At 42.8% G+C, this 22393-nt stretch overlaps 1 long non-coding RNA gene across 1 annotated transcript in view; it reads right to left on the bottom strand.

Annotated features, from left to right (window-relative positions):
• The window catches only part of 1700012I11Rik (RIKEN cDNA 1700012I11 gene), a 150326-nt gene that overhangs the window by 23445 nt on the left and 104488 nt on the right, over positions 1 to 22393 (bottom strand). The window contains exons 6-7 of the long non-coding RNA NR_045140.1: positions 16663 to 16759; positions 15791 to 15897 (exon numbers count right to left, since the gene is read on the bottom strand). This is a non-coding gene — a long non-coding RNA (RIKEN cDNA 1700012I11 gene). The remainder of the gene's footprint in view (positions 1 to 15790; positions 15898 to 16662; positions 16760 to 22393) is intronic.

Genomic DNA, 22393 nt, shown 5'->3' with positions numbered 1-22393 from the left:
CCTAAAGAGGGAGGTGGGAATGATTCACCCTCATGAAATACATTAGGGTAGAGTTGCTGGGGAGAAAGCAATGCCAGCAAAAGAGCATCCTTTGAAGGAATCAGACACTGAGAAGGCTGTGTAAAAGTGGGTGAGCACTAGAAAGAAAGAGAGAACTGCACAGCATCACCAGGCTAGGGAGGATAGACTCTGAATGATTCAAACTCTCTGTATAGATATTTACCTGGGGAAGAGGGGCAGCTGTGGAAAGTCTGAGAATTTGACCACTCAAAGATGCCTTGGCTTTTCAGAGGGTCACTCTGCCCCTCTAAGCAAAACCAATCAATGTAGAATAAGTGGCTTAGACCTGGCTAAAAGAGGTGAGAAAGCATAGTGTTCTGGATAGATGCTCAAGGCAGAGCTGACAAGGGTTCCTAATGGACTAAGGTTGCCTTTTGAGACAAATATGCAAGTCAGTACTAAACAGTTAAAGTTGCCATTTTTTGGAGGATTGCAGAAAGAGCAGGTTTTGAGAGAGAGTTCACCTGTTTCCTATTGCCTTAAAGCTGTGTGGAGCAACAGAGGTAGGCATTTACCTATTCTTAGAAAACTCTGTGGAGACTTCAGTCTTCTACCTGTCTTTTCTTCTTGCATGTGGCTCTGGGCATTGATCGTTCTAGTGGCCAGGTTGACTACCCTGGTGGCTATTTATGTAGTCATCATGGGGAAAAAATCACTTGCTAAATTGTCTATTAATAGAGTTTCTCCTTTACTCCTGGTTCAAAGAAGAAATATGAACAAGTATTAGTGAGGATGTGCTGAAACTGAAATCTTGGAATACCAATACTAGGAATCAAAGATGGCACAGTTGCTATGGAAAACAGTATGGTATTTCCTGAACAAGTCAACATGAGTTACTATATGATTCAGCTGTCATGCTTCTGGTATATACAAACAATTGCAATGCAATGGCTAAAGCATATGCATTTCTACCCGTGCCCATGGCAACATTACTCACAATACCCAAAAGGTGGATTCAGCCCAAGAATCCATCAACATCTAGGTGAATAAACAAAATGACTGTGTATCAGTAGGATATGGTCTCATTCAGTTTTGCAAGGAAGGAAGCTCTGAGGCATGCTATAACATCAATGTACCCTGAGGGCATTGATGAAATAATATGTGTTGATGGTAATCTTGATTGACAGCCTGATAGAATTTAGCAGCACCCAGATGCTGCAATATCAGTTTTCCCCTTGCATCTTGGAGGGAAACTTCTGAGAATAGAAGGTATAAAGGAAAGTGAAACTATGGGATATTTTAGGCCAGGCACTTTACAAGGAAATGAAATAACAGGCTTTTCTAGGGGTGGGAAAGCAGGGAAGCTCCACTAAGATGGAAAACAATTCAAAATAGCTTCACCAAGTCCCTGAAACCTACTAGACTCACTAGGCCCCTCCCTCACCGAGAGTATATAAACAAGAAGAACTGCTGAAATTGCTCTCAGGCAAATTATGCTGCATAGAAGCCTCTGAAACCTACCCTCCGATCTGGAAAAGCAGTTGTTTGACCTTTGTGGAAAATGGAAGGAAGTTACATACTTTGTACTTGACAAGACTCAGTAAGTCACACATGAGCCTTCTGCAACCATTGTAGAATTCAAAAAAGGCATAAATTTAGGCATTAGGCTCTGTCTCTTGGTCAAAATTTCTCATTGTGTAGTACTAGACCTTGGTATGGTATTTGTGGAAAAAAATGATAAAAACCTTCATTCACCGGGACACTATAAACAGACTTCTAAAAATGCTGCCATCCACTTACATGGTTCCAAGGGATGGTCTGTAATGCTGCCATTCACTTATATGTTTCCAAGGGATGGTTTGTATGATGAAGGCATGCCCAGGGGTAATACAATATATTCCTATTTAAAGGGAGAAATTATTTTAAGAAGCATACTTCATTTCACCCAGAACAGTCAACATAAAATACTTCAACATGTAGTCAATTTTAAAACATTGCCAAGAGAACTCAATTTAAAAAAAAAATAATTAACTAGTATTTATAGGGAAAGCACACCTCAGCTTGGATTAACCACAGTCACGTGCCCTCTATGCTTGGAGCTAGCAGCACATTATACTGTGGTTCTGAAGGACTGAGTGAATATGTCAATTCTCTGTCAAAAACTTGGAGTTGAAATTTAATAATCTAATTTATGGAAAATTTATGTTATATACCCTGCTGGGTTTTTTTTAATGTTCTCAAATGTTCGATTTTACAAATAAAGACACGGGAGCCAGATGCTGGGATGAAAAACTCCTAGCTCAACGAGGCAGAGAAAGCACTCAGCTGACCTTCTTCCTCAGCTGATATCCCAAAAGGAAAGCAAACTCTCCTTCTGCATGCCGTCTCTAAAACCTTCAGACTGAATGTCCCTCCCTTCTACTTCCCCTGTGTCTCTCTATTTGTCCTCCGGATTCTTTTTTACTCTCTTATGTTTTTTCCCCTATGTTCATTCCCTATCAACTGGTTACTTGTTCTATCTCGTGACCAATGGTTGGCTTTATATATCTATCTCTTGACCAATGGTTGGCTTTATATAATCCTGTTTACAATAAGCAGAAAGCTCTTGGATTAAAGGTTTATGCTAGGGCTGAGCCACACCACAACTAAAAATGGATTTTTCCAGTAAACACAATAATCTTGGGTTTCACCATGTGATTAGATACCCTGCAACAGTACCCTGATTGGCCATTCCTTTCCCTATCCACCAAATCCAATTTACAATTTAACAAGAAAGTTCGAGTCTGTTTAAATAAAAATTGGGGGATGGTTTTGTTTTGTTTTGTTTTGTTTTGGAGATAGGGTTTCTCTGTGTGTACTTAGCTATACTGAGATTCACTCCATAGACCAGGCTGGCCTTCGATTCAGGAATCCAACTGACTCTGCCTCCCAAGTGCTGGGATTAAAGATGTAACAACTTTGCTTTAAAATTTAAGTGCATATGTTGATTTGAATGTTTTATTAGATAGTTTCATTCAAGAAATTAAAATCTGAGGGACATGGATGATTGGATAAAAGGATGGGTGGATTGGTGGTGAATAGACAGAAACTATGGAGTAACAACTACAAAGATAGACTGACTGATGATAAATAAATGATGATAATGATGATAGACAATAGATAGTGATAAAGATGATAAAGATGATAGATAGGTACATGAGATCAAAGTTCTAAAAAGTAACCTAGGAGTATTCATATCACCCCAACACCTACTTTAAGTTAGAACCATAGGGACCTTCTTCAAGCCTAACATTGGAGGAGCTCTAGACTAGGCCAACATCATGTTTCTTTGTTCTTCAAACTTTATCATCCAACTCAACATTTGACAAATAGAAAGTGGAATGGAGAGAACTGGTCAAGTCCAGAATGCTCTGCAGTCGTTCTACACACTCTCCCATTCAAGTCTCATAGTATTACTGTAAATGGAGCTTATTGCTGCAATTGTAAATGGATACTCTGAGGCAAGGATAACTGCTGCCTTGTAATTATCTTCCTCAAGATGAGGTCTAGTAGTTGAGGGGTGATAAAAGGAGCTTCACTCCTATCTCATTCTGTCTGTGCTGCTAAAACCAAATACCACAGTCTGGGTAACTTATAAGAACATGAGTTTATTTCTCACAATTCTAAATGGTGGGCAGGGAAAGGCACAGCAGACATTCTGCTCTGTTTCTAAGATGACTCCTGAAAGTCTGTGACCTCCAGAGTGGAGGAGAAGGGCTATGTCTTCATACAAGGTAGAAAGGGTTGAACACCCTCTGTCAAGTCTTTTCATAAGGCCACCCGACTCCATTCACAATGTCCTGTCATTCGGGATTCAGTTACCTCCCCAGAAACACACTTTCCAGTACTGACATGTTGTGAATTCAGTTTCAACATGAATTTTGGAAGGGAAGCAAGATTTAAGCAGTTTGTCTTTACTACTCCAGCACGTTTGAGTTTGGTGTTACAGAACAGTGCCCTTAGGCATCATTTGGGAGCATGTACATGACATCAATCTTGGAAGAAACTATGTTGTACAGAGTAAAATAGAAGCCTCAGGGAAGGAATGTGCCGGACTCACACTAAGGTGACAATACCTTTGTTCTCAAAAGAATGTATGAGAAGAGACTGGAGACCGCTGGTACTCTTAGCCCAGCATATATAGTCAGTTATCTGTCTTCACTTGCTTCTGAATTGGAAAGGCTCCTCTGGTCCCTTTCACAACTCCAGCCCTCTTCCTCCAGTCCTAGACAATACACAAGCTAGGACCTATGCAAAGTTGGTGTTCATTAGAAAATTCTCTGTACAGTAATACCAGACTGGTGTCTTCTTACTCAGACAGGATGAGTCTTTCCCCATTGTTTTAATTAGTGTTTCTATTACTGTAACATATCATTCATCTTACATTTCCAGGTAACAATCCAGCACTGGAGGAAGTCAGAGCAAGAACTCAAGCAGGGCAGGGACATGGACACAGGAAGTAAAAGAGAGGCTATAAAGGGGTGCTGCTTACTGTATTGCTACTAGTACCTTGCTTAGCTTATTTTCTTATTCATCTCAGGACTACCTGCTCATGAGTTGCATCATTGGCAATAGGCTAGGACTTCTCATATCTATTGTCAATTAAGAAAATGCATTGCGGCCTGAGCATCCGCAGCAGACATCTTGGTTCCGGGACTCCACTGAAACTAGTCTGCACAGGTGAGAGTGTGGACTACAGAAGCTAACAACTTCTGGGACAGGTGGGAGCCACAGAGCTTCTGAGGCAGCCCCATTTTCAGGCCTCAGACATCTGGCCACCTTCCCAACCAGAGGATAGGTGTCCGCCCAGCCCAGGAGGGTTTGCCTGAACATCAGCTGCAGACATCTTAGTTCCAGGACTCCACTGAAAGTAGTCTGCACAGATGAGAGTGTGGACTACAGAAGCTAACAGCTTCTGTGACAGGCCGTGGCAACACAGCTTCCGGGATAGCTCCTGTTTTGGGCCTTCATCTTCAGCCAGGATGGAGGTCCGAACGCCAGATAACTGTGCACCTTCCCTGTAAGAGGAGAGCTTGCCTGCAGAGACTGCTCTGACCACTGAAATGGCAGAGAAGCACTTGAAAAAAATGTTCAACATCCTTAATCATCAGGGAAATGCAAATCAAAACAACACTGAGATTTCACCTCACACCAGTCAGAATGGCTAAGATAAAAAAATTCAGGTGACAGCAGATGCTTGGCAAGGATGTGGAGAAAGAGGAACACTCCTCCATTGTTCGTGGGATTACAAGCTTGTACAACCACTCTGGAAATCAGTCTGGCGGTTCCTCAGAAAATTGGACATAGTACTACCGGAGGATCCTGCAATACCTCTCCTGGGCATATATCCAGAAGATATTCCAACCGGTGAGAAGAACACATGCTCCACTATGTTCATAGCAGCCTTATTTATAATAGCCAGAAGCTGGAAAGAACCCAGATGCCCCTCAACAGAGGAATAGATACAGAAAATGTGGTACATTTACACAATGGAGTACTACTCAGCTATTAAAAAGAATGAATTTATGAAATTCCTAGGCAAATGGATGGACCTGGAGAGCATCATCCTGAGTGAGGTAACCCAATCACAAAAGAACTCGCACAATATGTACTCACTGATAAGTGGATATTAGCCCAGAAATTTAGAATACCCAAGATATAAGATTCAATTTGCTAAACGCATGAAACTCAAGAAGAATGAAGACCAAAGTGTGGACACTTTGCCCCTTCTTAGAATTGGGAACAAAACACCCATGGAAGGAGTTACAGAGACAAAGTTTGGAGTTGAGACAAAAAGATGGACCATCTAGAGACTGCCATATCTGGGGATCCATCCCATATTCAGCTTCCAAATGCTGACACCATTGCATACACTAGCAAGACTTTGCTGAAAGGACCCAGATATGGCTGTTTCTTATGAGACTATGCCGGGGCCTGGCAAACACAGAAGTGGATGCTCACAGCCAGCTATTGTCTGGATCACAGGGCCCCCAATAGAGGAGCTGGAGAAAGTACCCAGTGAGCTAAAAGGGTCTGCAACCCTATAGGTGGAACAACAATATGAACTAACCAGTACCCCCCATCTCCCAGAGCTAGTGTTGCTAGATACATATGTATCAGAATATGGCCTAGTCGGCCATCATTGGAAAGAGAGGCCCATCAGTCTTGCAAACTTTATAAGCCTCAGTACAGGGGAACGCCAGGGCCAAGAAGTGGGAGATGGGGGAGAGAGCAGTGGGGGGGTGGGGTATGAGGGGACTTTTGGGATAGCATTGGAAATGTAAATGAAGAAAATATCTAATTAGAAAAGAAAAGAAAATGCATTGCAGGCTTGCTCACAGATAAATTTGTTGTGGATATTTTATCAATCAGGGTATCCTCTTCCCAGATGGCAAATAGATTTTGCCAGGTTTCATAAAACTAACTAGCACACCACTGGTAACAATAAGCTTCTGTAGAATCATAGAACTTGGCCTTGGAGTTTCCTTTAAATAAACTATCAAGACCTCCTGTGAAATGATACTAGCCAGATAGCAATAATGACAGCTTTGCCAGTGCCTCACAGAGAAGGGATCTCAAGGGCTCAATCTGTGCTATAAAAATTGAGAAGCAAAAATATGCAAGTCACACTAGGTAAAAATAATATCTGAAAGACAGACTGCTTCTACCTTCTTGTAATATGAATATAGGAGGCATAAAAATCATAATTGACCCAAATTCTTTATAGGCACAGTTTAAGGATAGACAAAATTACACCGTGAAAACTCTTTCATAAAACATCATACTCAAAATAATAACAGTAGCAATAACAAAGTCTGCAATGGGTTAGGCCATTCCTCATGAAAAATGTGCATGTGCTTGTATTTATTCTGATTAGCAAATAAAGGTCAAATTCCAGATGAATAAGCACCATGCAGCTTAATAGGCAGAGATGATGTGGCTTAGAATTAACCCACCTCAAAACCCTGAGCCTCTAAGACCTAGATGCTCACTCTAAGCACCAGAACTTTTTCCAGTATGACTGACAGATGCAAAGCAGAAACAAAGTAGGCATAGAAGAGCCATGAGCCTTGAGCTACAACCCACATTATGGAAGAATAAAACTGACTCCCATAAGTTGTCTTCTGACCTTCATACTCATGTGATGGGATACTTGTACACATGCATACAAATAGACAGACAGATGATATCTAGATGATAGCTAGACAGTAGATGGTATATATATATATGGAGAGAGAGAGAGAGAGAGAGAGAGAGAGAGAGATACACACCCAGGCATCTGACCAGGCACCTAGAGCCAGGCATTATACTGAATGCAAGGATATAGCTAGAGAGCTGTGGTCTGTGGCATGTACTGAAACATGTACTCAGGTAGAAGAGGGAAAAAGATGGAGGAAGGATGGGTCCATGGAAGACTGTTGGGCCCTTCTGGAAGTTTTTAGAAGTAACTGTGGAGTCATGTATAGGCATTAAGAGTAAAAGTAACATACAGGAGCCCAGATAGGATAGAGAACCTACAAGAGCTATTCTCAGCATAACTGGGGATATAATTCAATGTGAACTTGAGAGAACCCTGCTCTGTCCCCTGTCCTGAATTCCACTTCCCTCATATTCTTCAGACTAGGTGCTGTCTAGAGTATCATTTGGTTCTTCAGTAAACTATTGCACCTTCACAGGAAGCAGACTTTGTCAGCAGAGGAGACTTGGAGCCCCAACTTCCTGAAGATACCTTGCTAGCGAGTTTTATTTTCTCAATCTGTAGTGAGTTTCATGGCTGGCTGCTCTGAGAGGTGAGCCTTGTTTTCATTGCATTTCACAAATGAGAGCATGGAGAATCAGAAAGGTCAAATTGATTGTGCAAACACACCGTATTGCTTAGGGGCTGACTTAGGGCTATGTAGGCATAATTTTTTTTTTCAGCCTACTTTTACTTCCCCTATCCTACCACCCAGCAGAGGCTGTGGAAGAAAACAGTTATTAGGATATGGAGGAAGTGTCACTGTTCAGCAGTAGTTCTTTGGGGGTGAGCCTGATCTTCTTGGACAGCAGTTCAGTCCCACAGCAAACACCAAATATGACTTAGCAGCTGCAGACCCGTCCTCTAGGCGGGCAGACACCAAGGCACAAGCCAGCAGCTACAGTCCAGTCCTTTCAGCAAGCAGACACCAGGAAACTGTAGTTCAATCCTGGAGGAACTACCAGGCTCACCAATCAGCCTGAGGTTCGGCCGCTGAAGTGGCAAGCTGCCACAGGAACCTCTTGAGCAGTTCTTAGGAGCTTCCCTCAATGTCAAAGTTATCACAAGTTGAGCTCAACAATCCTATGTAAGATGAACCAATACACGGATGTCTTTAGCAAAGAATAGCAAGTGGAACAAATTAAACCAATGCTCAGTGCTCATTTCTCACTGTCTGTGGAGGTCACATTTATACTCTTTCATCAAGTTTCCATGTGTTTGTGATAGCTAAACATCTTTTCACTTGTGCCTGCTTCATGAAAATACTCTCTCACTTGTTTGCTTTAGCAAGACATCCTTTCACCTGTGTGCCCCAGCAAATCATCATCTGCTATAACTAACTTTCCAAAGAAGTTTCCACTTCAGGGTTATATTTTGAATTGTACAACATGAAATCCAGGCAGTTTCTATGACACTTTTCTACTTCTCTGTTCATGGAAGGAGAGAGGGAGCTCTTCCCAAATCTGTCCTGCACCTCTCTAAGAATGCTCCAAGGCATTGTTTACAGGCTCTGGGCTCTAGAGCCAGAAGGGTTTCACTTAAACCTAACCCTGGTATCCCCTTGGTGTGTTAAACCCTCTCTTTCTTCCTGGCAGTGGCAGCATACACCTTTAATTCCAGTGCTTGGGAGGCAGAGGCAGGCAGATTTCTGAGTTCAAGGCCAGCCTGATCTGCAGAGTGAGGTCCAGGACACCCAGGGCTACACAGAGAATCCCTGTTTTGACCACCCCCCCCAAAAACAACTCTCTTTCCCACTCTAAGACTGAGTAGTGAGATTCAGTTCTGAGTAGTCCACGCACTCTGGCTAGTGAACAGCTTGCTCAAAATGCTCCCCGCACATGACAGGTCACTCTACAGATGATCATCACTTAAAATGTCAAGCATCATGAAGTAGCTGTGGCCATACCTTACTTGAAGGCTGATGTTGACCTGACATGGTTGCCAGAATGTCAATATCAATTGCAGTTTGCAAAATTCCTGAAAATCTAACAATCAGATTTTATGCGGCCTTCTGTCACACTACCATATCTTCATATGTGTGTGCCAGCCAGTTCACTCTTTTATGTCTCTGAAGTGTTAATATTCTCTGCTGTATTTTTAATTCTCAGCCACCTTGAGAATTGGCAAAGACTAGAATTTGCTTCTTTATTTAACAGACATTTTGTGGTGGTGGTGATGATGGTGGTGGTGGTGGTGGCTATTGTTTTTAACAAATGCAGCACCCAGTGTCAGTAAAAATTAGATTAATGTCCCAACTTTGTATTTTCTGGGTCTTTTGATGGCCTCTGTGGCAGACGAGTCTCACTCAATCTGCACTCATCCTTTCTTCTAGAATCTCCTGGCATCTATTCCCCCCCCCAAAAAAAAACTGAGAGCCAGGAGAATAATTATCTAATGTCCCTTGGTGGTTCATGCTCATGTCCAGCCCTCCCTTAATAATATAGAGTGGCCATGGGAGAGTCAGGAATTTTCGGGGCCTACTTAGGCCAGATAGGTTGCCTGGGGACTGCCATTTTTCAGTTGCTATCTGTAATATACCCAGTATGGCTGCATCCCATCTTCTTTCTCCATGCAGATTTTTATACATCAGGAGGGATCCATGCTCAGTTTCCTAGGGACTCAACTGAAAGAACTCTGCCCTTGCTCCCTTCCCAGAGGAGCTCTGGCTGTAGACACCCCTTTAGAAAGCTAGCAGGCAGGATGGGAGGGTGTATGTTCAGCATCTAATGATTTGCTCAATTTAAGGTCTTCTTCCCTACTCCAGCTCCTACTACAAGGATGGATGCCTCAGAGCAATGCTTGCTATTACAGTAAAGAACATACTATGATATCACAGCTATTTGAACTTGGAATGTGAGGTGAGGAGATTTGTTGCATTTTTTTTTGGTTCTTCCTGTGGCTCAGAGCCAAGTCCAAAGTACCAGCACCCTGAGAGGGAGGCCACATGGCCAAGGACACAAAACTTACAAATTACAGGAAAGGGACAGAACACAAGTTCTAGTTCAAGTTCTTAGCACAGTCATCAATGTTGCCTCTAATCTGTAGCTCTATAAATGTCTGTTGGGTATGTACTATGTCCTGGACACCACCAAGTTTACAGCGGTGGTTTATGTCCTCATGATGGTGACAGCCACAATTCCATTGTCAACAATAGCCTCACCTCTCAGGGCTGAGATGAGAGGATTCTATTTGAAAAAGCTCTGCCACCAGACCATTCCCTGGTGATAACATGATGTCCTGATGTCCTTCTATACCCTTTTTGAGAGAATTCTTTATTTGCCCCTAGAATAAAGACACTTCCTGAACAATGTCATGATCTCTTTCAGGCAAAATCCCAAAGGAGTGTTCCCAGGGATGAAGATGGATAGATCCTGCACTTTGCTTGCCAAGAAGGATATTTTCCCAAGTCAAATGTTCTTCACCTAGTAGCACCCTGTTCATGAAAATTTCCTGACCACATACATTGGATCTTCAGAGCATTTCCTCTTTCATCTTATGTGAAAACTTCCATAACTATTATCTTAATATTATATATTTGTATAATATCGGTGGTCTAGTAGTGTTCAGAGAATTTTGTCTTCTCTTTTCCCTTTTAAGTGGTTCAAAAAAAAAAAAAAACAACTATGCAGCAAGGTTAAATCAACATCATTATGTCTTTATTCTTTATAGAATTAGTGTATGAAGAGTCTCTATAGAAGAGACTCAAATGAAGGACTATCTCAGAGCCTGGTACTCTTGTACCAAGCTATGTAACCTCTTTATATTCGTTTGCTTGCAATGAACAATTATTCCAGCACATTAGTGTGGATTCCTTTAATGTGAATACTTAACTGTATTGATCTATTTTCTCAAATGACATTTCCTTAGAGGGTGACACATCCCATCTGTATTTGTGCTGAGCTAAGAATCAATAATGCCTGTGATGTCTAAGTACTCCTAACACTACACAGGGCAGAAAGGGAACCGATGCTGCATTTGTATAAACTATCTTGGGACATATTTGATCATATTATAGCCGCACACACCAGCACTTACTTCATTTCTGCTATTATTATTTAACTAAGTAAGGAAATTAATACTTTCTGTATGCACAGTACATTGCAACATGTTTGTAAAAGGAACTGGGGCACTGTGAGGAATGTGGGTCGATGTTGCCAGTGTTCAATTGTGCTTGCTTTAGCAAGCCATCTCCTTCTCTGAGTTTCTACAAATCCTTAGACACTATGAATATTAGTTTTTGACTTGGTCCAAATTCAGGCTGATGCCCTCCTGACATCCTTTATCACAAGGTCCCTCATCCTTTCACAGAGTCCCATTTACATATGGGACCCACCACACACAGCAGAAACCTGACCAGAGTGGTGAAAACAAGCAGAATTTATCTATGTCCCAATATCAGTATCCCAGTGGTGAGTAGCAGAAGACCAGAGTAAAAGCTCTAGGATGCCAGGAGGGCCCCAGACTTCCAAGCAATGACATCCCACTATATGGGCTTTCCTTGTTCTACTTAGGACCTGGTGGCAACAAGGTGGCTTCTGTGTACACACTGTGTGCAGAATATCAACATTACAAACAGCAGAAGAGGCAGAACAAAAAGACACGTGGTTTTCTTGAGACTTTTCTCTTCCATTCACAGAAGCATTTTAGGCTAGCTCCTGAAATCCAACAATGAGTGCTCACCTAGTATTGACTACAAGGAAATCTGGGAAATTAGATATTTGGCTATCCAACCTCTGTAAGAGAAGGAAAAGGGATGAGGAGGTGGAGGTGGGGTGTGAGAATCAGTCTATAATCTATGACCCAAGCCTTGCATATATTCAGAAAGCTGCTTGATGAAATTCAATAGCAGAGAGCCCAGGCTGGTAAGATTTCTCTGTTTTCCAAACATCTCTCAGATCCCAAGAGCTGGGGAGGCAGCTGTAAACAAGTAATTCAAACACAAAACACTAAGTGGAGGTGGGAAATGGGAAAGGCAATTAAGTGTAGGCAGGTGAGAAAGGTTAAGTTAGGCACAGAATGGAACTGGCCAAAATCCCACTTATTAACTGAATCAGGAAATAGTGACTGTCTTAATTTGTTCAGGCTACTATAACACAGAAACCATAGATAGCTAACTTATTTAAAGGAAAATAAAAACAGTAATTGGTTTCTCATGGATCTAGAGCCTAGGAAACCTACCATTAAGCAATTGGGTATCTCATAAAGGTCTACCCTCCTGGTTTATTAGTGGAGTCTCTCTTGCTGTGTTAGCACGTGGCAGAAAGGATGGGCATCTTTTTTTTTTTTTTTTTAAAGATTTATTTATTTATTATATGTAAGTACACTGTAGCTGTCTTCAGACACTCCAGAAGAGGGAGTCAGATCTTGTTACAGATGGTTGTGAGCCACCTTGTGGTTGCTGGGATTTGAACTCCGGACCTTCGGAAGAGCAGTCGGGTGCTCTTACCCACTGAGCCATCTCACCAGCCCTGATGGGCATCTTTTTAAAGTCTGTTGTAAGGGTATGGATTCTCTTCATGAGGACTCCATCCTCATGACCTAGTAAATCTTCAAGCCTCCAACTTCTGTCTCACTGAGGATTTGATTTGAACATAAATGTTGGGGCAAAACAAGTATTCACTTAGTGACAGTGTGTAAATTGAGAGCACAGCCTCCCCAAAGTATGGTTGAGTGGAAGGTTTTGATTGCAGATATGAGGGAGAGTACATACATAGGCATCTGGAAGAATCTGAGTAGGACAGATAGGAATATACTCAGCATAGACTCTAGATGAAACTGGAACATGAAAGCAAAGAGGGGGAAAGAGCAAGGAAGAAAAGAAGAGAGGGAGGGAGAGGGAGAGGGAAAGAGAGACAGAGAGAGACAGAGAGACAGAGAGAGACAGAGAGAGACAGAGAGAGACAGATTGAGAGAGAGATCCAAGAAGTTGCATTGCAAAAAATAGGTAATATAGAGCCGGGCAGTGGTGGTGCATGCCTTTAATCCCAGCACTTGGGAGGCAGAGGCAGGCAGATTTCTGAGTTTGAGGCCAGCCTGGTCTACAAAGTGAGTTCCAGGACAGCCAGGGCTATACAGAGAAACCCTGTCTCAAAAAATACAACAACGACAACAAAATTGGTAATATAGTAATATGGGTCTGGAGAGATGGCTCAGTGGTTAAGAGCACTGACTGTTCTTCCAGAGGTCCTGGGTTCAGTTCCCAGAAACCTTAAAGTGGCTCACAGCCATCTGTAATGGGATATGATACCTTGTTCTGGTGTGTCTGTTTTTTCAGTGACAGTGTACTCACATACATAAAAATTATTAAAATTTAGGAAAAAAGGAGGGATTATATAGGAATGAGAAACTAGTGAAGGAAAGTCCACAGGAGAAATTTAGATTAGAGCTTTGGGTGAGCAGAGCCAGAATGCCAGCATGGACTATTTAACAAGAATTTGAGATGTTGAGAGACCCTGGAGGCCAGCATGTGCTTTGGTGTGCTAATAGGCATCACAGTTAGCCATGTCCTAAGTTGCTGTTGAACCAAGCAAACACCATATAGAAATTCTACAGTGTGAGGTAGCATCTAGAGTGAGGGAAAAGACTTCAAATCTTACCCTACAGTCCTAGCAGTAGTGGGGAACTGAGCATGTTCAAGGTGGATATCACAACGTTATGCATAACAATATAAAATCACCTCTAAAATTATAGAAAAGTGCATATGAAATTGTAGCTGAACTTGCTTCTATGATAATATAGTTAGTTGTTCTTTGGTATCTATGGGGGGGGGGGTGGGAAGACTATGTCTAAGAATAGTCCTATCGTGCCAAACACTGGGGATGCTCAAATTCTTTACTTATAAAACAGCACAGTATTTTCATATAACCTACCTACAACTCCTGGCATATTTTAAATCATTTCTAGATTACTTATAATATCTAATAAGATGCAACTTGCTGCAAATAATTACTCTGTCTTGTCTAGGGAATGATTATGAAACAAATATATATTCAGATTCAGGTCAAACTGATTTATTTTGAAGACTTTTCATGCATGCTTGAATCTCTGAACTGAAAGGCCTTCAAAAGGTCTCTCTGGCTACATTTCCCTTGTAGAAATTCACGGAATAACCATGGAATCCCGGAGCTGCTGATTGGGGAAAGATAGATCATAGGCAGAGAATAGGATCTCTGGAGGATCTGGGTATCCCTTCACAGTAAAGAACAAGTCCAGACTGCTTAAGGCCCTGGTTTTTTCCCCCAGTATCAGATCAAATCAAATCAAATCAAATCAGGGTTAAATTAAATGTTTACTCTGTTTATTGAACGAATTAGTGAGGTGCTGAGGGAATTGAGTTCATTTACATAATCCCACCTCACCCTGGGATGCCTCCAAGAAGACACAAACTAGTTTTGCAGTTTGGAAACTTGTGCCCAGAGTTTAGGATGAAGCCCTAGTTTTTCTGAATCCTTTCTCTTGGCTTGCTAACCTAGTCATAATTTGTAAAATAGATTAGCATATGAGGACTTCAGCACAGAGCTCAGTAGAGTTCTGGATCAGTGTGATGAGTGTAAACTCACTTCTGGTTTGGTGTTTTATTCTTGTACCTTAGAACTGCCTCTGGTCTAGGCAAAGCTTCCTGCTCAGAAAGCTAGGTTACAGCACTCCCCAGCTCACTTTGCACAAGTGAAGGCGCTGATGCCCCACTAGGAGATCTCCTCCAAAAAGTTACTTCAGGTTTCACTTTAAAATTGATGATGCTCACACACCAAGCAATTCCACATCCCCCAGGGAAGCTGATGACAGAGCCCACCAGTACCAATGAAAGTGACCCTGCACATCACCAAGAATTTCTTTAAGTAATGCCTGTTTCCTTAGAATTAGGAGTGGCACATGCTCACTGCAGAATATTTTGGTGGTCACGTGAAAACAAGAAAAAGAAAATAAGTTTCACATACAATTCCCAGTTCCAGAAAAACAAAGTACTATCAACATTTCATTTGATTCTCTTAATGTTTATTTTATCTCTTTCTTATGCATATGTCAATACTTTTTAATTTTCTCTTCCTCAAACTCTTTTATGAGTGAGTCAAACTTTACTGCCTCATATAAATATTTACCACCTCTCTCAATGTTATTTATTATTCAGTCTTATAGGGCAGAGAATGTATCTGGGAGGCATCCCCTGCTACACTGACATGGAGAACACTGTAATTTCAGATGAAATTTGTTTGTGCAGGGGCCGTTATTACTTTGTAGGATGTTAAACCTTAAAATATAAATTTTTAAAGACTTTCCCCCTCCTTATTTAATAAAAGATTCTGGAAGGCAGACAATGTGGAACACAAGTGTTCTGTGTCAGTGTGAATACAAGCTGGAAGGCCCAGTACAGCTTGTTCTAACTTTTCATTTTGAAGATACAGTGCACAGGGGAGTCAGACCAGGAAACAAAGGGAGAAATGAGTTGCCTGTTTTACAAAGTAGGAAGATGAGGAGGAACTGAGAGGGTGTGTGCAACCTATTCCTATCACTCACCTATCACAAGTCCTGGTTTGGACCTCTACCTTGGACATCAGAGGGAAATCTTTAGGAGGAAGAACTGTATCTTCACCACCACAAGCTGGGAAACTTTCTCAGGGGCACTGAAGAAATAAGCACAATAAAGATGTTCAAGAGATAGTTGCCAGACTTTAGTCAGTAAGTAGGGGGTTCTGTGAGGTGGCCAAGCACCTCAGGCTGCTAGCATGGATGGATCCCTGGTCACTGCAGTGAATGACTAATGTAGAATGAATGGGAAAAGAAAAACAGGAAGACAGGAAGGAAGAAAGGAAGGAAGAAGGGAGGAAGGGAGAAAGGGAGGGAGGGAGGGAGGGAGGGATGACAGGAGGAAAAGAAAGTAAGGACAACAGAGAAGGAGGAAAGGAGAAGGAAGGTGGGGAAGGAAGCCAGAAGAAGGAAGTGGAAGGGAGAGACACAAGGAAGGAAGAGGAGCTATGACCAATTCCATGTTCACCCTTGAAAGTGGTTGCGAAGCAGCTCACCTTCAGTTGGAACAGGTTCCAGTCCCACTAAGTGCAGCACGGGTACACCTCACAACCGTAAAGAGGCATCCCTCCTGAGACACAGTCCTGCTTGGCCAGGGGGCTCTGCCTCTCCAGGCTTTTGGATAGGAAGTCTGCCTGGCCTAAGGACAAGCAGCCTGGCACCCGCAACTCTCTAGATTGGAACTCAGCCATCTTTCCTACTCAGACTCCAGCACCCACAGGATACACCAGAAACTGCCTCAGCCATCAGTTTTGCTCACCCCACTCTCCCCTTTTAATTAACACAACACCATCTTATTAATTATTCGTTCCCTTTGAAAAATACTCCTCAGAGATGACAGGGGAACATTCTGGAACAGTTACCTCTAGATGGCAAAACCTTAGCAGTCATGCAGCAGTTTGGAGTATAGGCAGTATTCGGTGCCTCGTGGTTTTGTGACCTTTGACCTCTCATGCCTGTCTGGGGAATAAGAAAATGTCACTAGTGAAACAGAAACAAGTAGTTTCTGCTGCTTAGAGTAGAGGTTCCAGAGGCATGTCACTGCATATAGCAACCACATTCCACCAAAATCCCCATGTCCAGCAGTAGACAATTGGACCCCATGCTGGGGTTAGGGAATTTCCTTTGTCTTGTTGTCTTTGGGGGTAATTTTCATTTTAGAGAGAAAGAGAGAGAAAACATAAAATTTGGTGGGTAGGAGGAGGGAAGAGTCTGAGGACGAGCTGGGGAAGTGAAAGAATATGACCAGGATATAGTGTGCAGAAAGAATTAAATAAAAAGAAAAAAAGAAACACTAGGTCCCTAAAGATACTGGCAGCTGCACAGCAGTCTTATCTGAGGTCGCCTTCCTCCCTCCCTCTCAGCTTGCTTTCTGACCACTTTAACCTGTGTTTCCTATACACCACCACCAAGGAAGCTTCCCTAAGCATCCCTTCTGCTCTACCCACCCTCCCCCCACACACACCCTGTAATTCCTATGCAGCACTCACCTTCCCAGAATTCCCTTCTCCCTTCCCTCTAGCCCGTTATCTCAGAGCTGCCTCTATTGTACTTCAGACTTATCTACAAGCAGTCACCTACAACAGATTACACAAGATTTACATATGCACTTCTTCACTTGACTGGGAACTCTGAGAACAGAATTTGTCATCCCCCTGCCCCCCACCCCCACTACCTATCATTTGTTTGATTATCTCCACTTTAAGAAATGTTGCCTGGCAGGTGACTACTGCTCAGGTGGATGGGACCTGCATAGATTAATTTGGTGAGGACTGTCAAGTGTCTTCAGTCTCCTGCTAGGGCCTTATTGTTACAGCACTGTGCCCTATAGTGGAGGAGAGGGGAGACATGTTCTAACACTCCCAGTGGATATCTGAAACTAAAAGTAGCCATGAATCCTATATATAAACACTGTGGTACCATAATGACCTGGGATTTGATAAGCAAGCAAGCTTGCTAGTAAGTGACTAATGAGTGGGTAACATGTAGTGTGGATACATTGAACAACAGGGTCATTCCTGTCCCAAACACAATTGGACAGAATAACACAAAATGTCATCACAGTACTCAGGATGATGGATAATTGAAAACTTAGGCATTTTTTGAAACTTTCCATTTAATATGTTTTGTCTTAAAACCATTATATATTATCACTTATAATTCTATAGGATGATGACAAGTTTGCTAGAGAAGCAATACTAACTCTATATAGCATGGACTAATTGATATATGTGACACGGTTTGTTCTGGCTACAGAATGAGCAATTTCTTTGCTCATGTGTCTAATGTTTTAATGTGGCAAACTGGAGGAAAAGATCCATTCATAAAAACTAAGAACACTCTGTGTGTAGCCCTTCAGCATGGATGTCACCTGTGGGCTTCTTCTACCATAGCTCCCATGTACAGATATTTCAAAGAACCAAGAAGTCCAGGTCAGTAAGCAAAGCTTCTGATGACTGCCTGACCTAGCTACAGAAGTCCGAGCTCTCATCCCTGTTTATTTTATCATTCAAGCATTCTTTGGTCAAGCCCAGACAAAGGAGGTGCAGCATTCCAGCAGAGGGATGATGGGTCCCATCGAGATACCGAAGGTAGCTCAGCTGTCTACCAAAAGGTGTTCCCAACAGCAAGTGGCAGAGACAATATGCTAATACACTCCAGTGAGACTCATTTGCTCCTCATTTTTTGCAACCTCCAATTTCTGCCAGTCTCGGACAAAAACTCCAAACACATTTAGAACAGGCTTAATATGACTTGAGATGGGGATACGAACGATATCCCATTATTGAGAAGCTTCCAATTGGTGACAACAGAGCAGCTTCTGAACTGACATCTTATTACAATAGCACTGCCTTCTAAAAAGTAAAATAAAATAAGACCAGAAGTCTTTCATGCCTTGAAAGTAGTCTAGCCTTCTAAAGCTGTTGGTGTGCCAATGGCAGTAAGCTTCTGCAAGTGTTCCCTCTTGGCTCTCATTTAATAGTCTTGAACCACAACTGACTACAAACAACTGTCACTGCATGGGGACCCACTATAAAGACAGATCTACTTGGACAAGATGGCAGTTTCAGAATCTGCCAGTTCCTAGACCGTCAGTGACAGCACCAGTAGGTCCATTCTGGGGCCCACACGCCACCACCTTCCCACCCATGCCACTACAGCATGCTCTTATCACACAGGGCAGGTACCAGAGAGCTAAGACCAGTGTCTCAGCTACAGAGTCAGTCCTGGATCTCCATAACCTTCCCTTCCTGCAGAGACAAGAGCACAGGAAGTGTTCTTCATCTCCTCTGCCCCACCCACGCACTCTGATGTGTCCCTTGCTTTCCCTCTAGCATGACATGGTATGCCTCTCCTTTTGGAAACAATGCATAACCAATCTTCTTTCCAACAGCAATTGTTCTCCTGTGTGGCCTCACGATTCTTAACTAATAACAAAGACAATACAAAAACCGACACTTCCTAGCACCAAGTATTACTACTGAGTTTCCTCAGTAATACTTGTAGTGTACTACGTATAGTAATACTTGTAATATAATACTTATAGTAACAGGACGTACCCCACCAGATGATCATGGGGATTTAATGGGCTAATCAATGCAAGTGGTTAAAGCTCCATATGAGTTTGTACTTATCATCACTGTTTGCATTGTGGTGAGTGAATGAGACATAACAAGCCATTGGGGGAAGAGCATTGATGCTGTGCCGCTCAGAATACAAGCAGTAACAGTTGCTGGGGGAAAGACCAAGGGCAGCTCTTCCTCCCTCAAGTTGTTCCTGGCAGATGTTCTGAGGACAGTAACCAGAAACAAGGCCCAGAGAGAGCGTGCAAGATTTCTTAGTAAATTTTAAGTGGCACAAACATTCCAACAACCCTTTATGAGTTGCACACTGTTGTAGGACTGGTGGAAAGCATCACAGGCAGATGTTGTGGGCTGTTCACCACTGACGAAGCCTCATGGGAACATTTCACAATTGGCCTAGGGAAAAGTTACTGGTAGGGTAGAAACATCAGCCCTTTTCTGGATTTGGTATGAAGCCCTCCATCACATTCTGTGATTGTGTAGTCCTAAAGATGCTATGACAAGAAGACATGCATCTGGATGCAGAGGACCCAGCATCCTGGTCCAACAGTAAGATGCAGGCAGGAAAGTCTAAAGAAATGAAAATTCTTCATCATCAGACTGGAACTACTTGGAGAATCTAGGGACACAAATTGAGGCTTCCTGCAGCAGGGGTTGTCTTCCTGGTGCCCATGAGATATGCAGAATTTTAGGTACAAAGAGTGAATGGTAGTGGACTTTCAGAATACTGAAGTGTGTGCTGCCTCTAACAGACCTCAAGAAAGGCCATGAACACACAACGTGCATTGGCCTTTCCAGGGCAGACCTGTGAACAGGCAGAAGTGCTGAATGCTGCTCAGCAGGATCCTAAAGATGCTATGACAAGAAGAGATGCATCTAGAAGCAGAGGACCTCTGTCCACTGTCACCATAAAGATAAGTTCCAACTTAGTGCAATAGACCAGTGCTTCCAACACAATGCAAGTACATCAAGGGTCTGACTAAACTTCAGCTCTGACCCTGGTAGGGGAAACTGTACTTTTACATAGCTATGAGATGATGCAGATGCTGACCTGGCCATATATCACGGAGTAAGGCTTAAAGAAGTATTCCATCTGTATAGGTCTGGCTTTGAAGGTAATGTACCAGTGCCTCCTGTCACTGTCAGAGATAAACCTATTGAGGGTAAGGAAACAGGCCCAGCATTTTTTGAACTCTCAGTGTGTCACAGACCTACAGTTAACTTCCAAGTTACAAGTGATGCTTTGAGCATGAGAGGCAAAGGCATCCAGACAAGAAGTAACACAGCCCCTAGCCACATAGGGTCCAGGGACACTAGACATGTTTGCCAAACCTGTCTTATATGTAGCACCCAGTTCTAGCTCCATGTGTCAGAACTTCACAGCTCATATCTAAATCCACCCACATATTTAGTGAATAGTTGGGGCAGTAACTGAACAGCAAAGCACTTTTATTTCCTATTTGCTGATTTCAGTGCATAGGCCAGAACGGGATGTTTGCTTGTGTGAAGGGGAGTGAGCAGATGGTAGCCTGGGGTGACTCTCACTCAATAAACAAGATATCAGCCTTCTGCTCTCAGAAGGGTGATTTAAAAATCACCTTCCACATGTCCCAGATATCTAATGAAATCAAGCTGCCATGGTGTCCATCTGGTTTCCTCCATCTGACAGCTTCCCACTACTTTCTCACCTCTCTCCTCTCTTCTTCTTCTTCTTCTTCTTCTTCTTCTTCTTCTTCTTCTTCTTCTTCTTCTTCTTCTTCTTCTTCTTCTTCCTCCTCCTCCTCCTCCTCCTCCTCCTCCTCCTCCTCCTCCTCTTCCTCCTCCTCCTCCTTCCTCTCTCTCTCTCTCTCTCTCTCTCTCTCTCTCTCTCTCTCTCTCTCTCTCCATTCCTACTTCCTGGGGCTGGGGCTGTCTCCAAAACAAACCATTTGTGTGTACTCCCTCCTCTCAAACAATTCAACTGGAAAACCCAAACTTAGATAGAGTTAAAATGGTAGAGTGGAAGAAAAGATGGGAGATATTAGAGGAAAGAGAGGAAGAAAATGAATATGTCTAGTGTCTGTGCTCTGCCAAGTGTAATTATGTATGTCAACTTGGTTAAATCTCAAAATAGTGGGCCAAGGAACTGAAAGCTTTAAAGGGAAGGAAGATAACTTCTGTTTCAGACAGGGCCAAAAATGTCTCCTTGGCATGCTACCCAATGGCCTTTCCCCCATCTTATTTCAATCAATATAATCCCATCTGATCAATTCCAATGATTCTTCTGCATGGCAACAACCAGATGGTGGTTTTCTGCAAGAATCAGGAAGTGGTAGACAACAGAGCAGGACATCGCTCTCCCTACCCTCCCAACCAAATACACTGATAATATTCAGATAGGCCAGGACACTCATCAATCAGTTGGCTCTGATCTTTGACTTTTACCACATTAAAAAAACAGAATTGTGCCCTTCCGGCCCACTGCAGCACCGGGGTCCCTGGCCCAGGGAGTCTCTGGACACTGGCAAGGACCCACACAGGATCCACCACGGGATCCTAAGACCTCTGGTGAGTGGAACACAGCGACTGGTCCAATCCAATCGCGGGGGACCTGAGACTGCATTAATTAAGGAAGCAGATAACCCGGCCTGATCCGGGGCTCAAGTCCCTTCCGGCCCACTGCAGTACCGGGGTCCCTGGCCCGGGGAGTCTCCGGACACACGCAAGGACCCACACAGGATCCACCACGGGATCCTAAGACCTCTGGTGAGTGGAACACAAATTCTGCCAGGAGGCAGGTTCAAACACCAGATATCTGGGCACCTTTCCTGAAAGAGGAGAGCTTGCCTGCAGAGAGTACTCTGACCATTGAAACTAAGGATAGAGCTAGTCTCCCAGGTCTGCTGATAGAGGCTAACATAATCATCTAAGGAACAAGCTCTAACCCGAGACAACTATAACAACTAGCTCCAGAGAATACAAGATGGCAAAAGGCAAACGTAAGAATCCTACTAACAGAAATCAAGACCGC

Source organism: Mus musculus, chromosome 15, assembly GCF_000001635.26.
Source record: "Mus musculus strain C57BL/6J chromosome 15, GRCm38.p6 C57BL/6J".
Lineage (NCBI taxonomy): Eukaryota > Metazoa > Chordata > Mammalia > Rodentia > Muridae > Mus > Mus musculus.
This window is presented reverse-complemented; position numbering and strand designations above follow the sequence as displayed.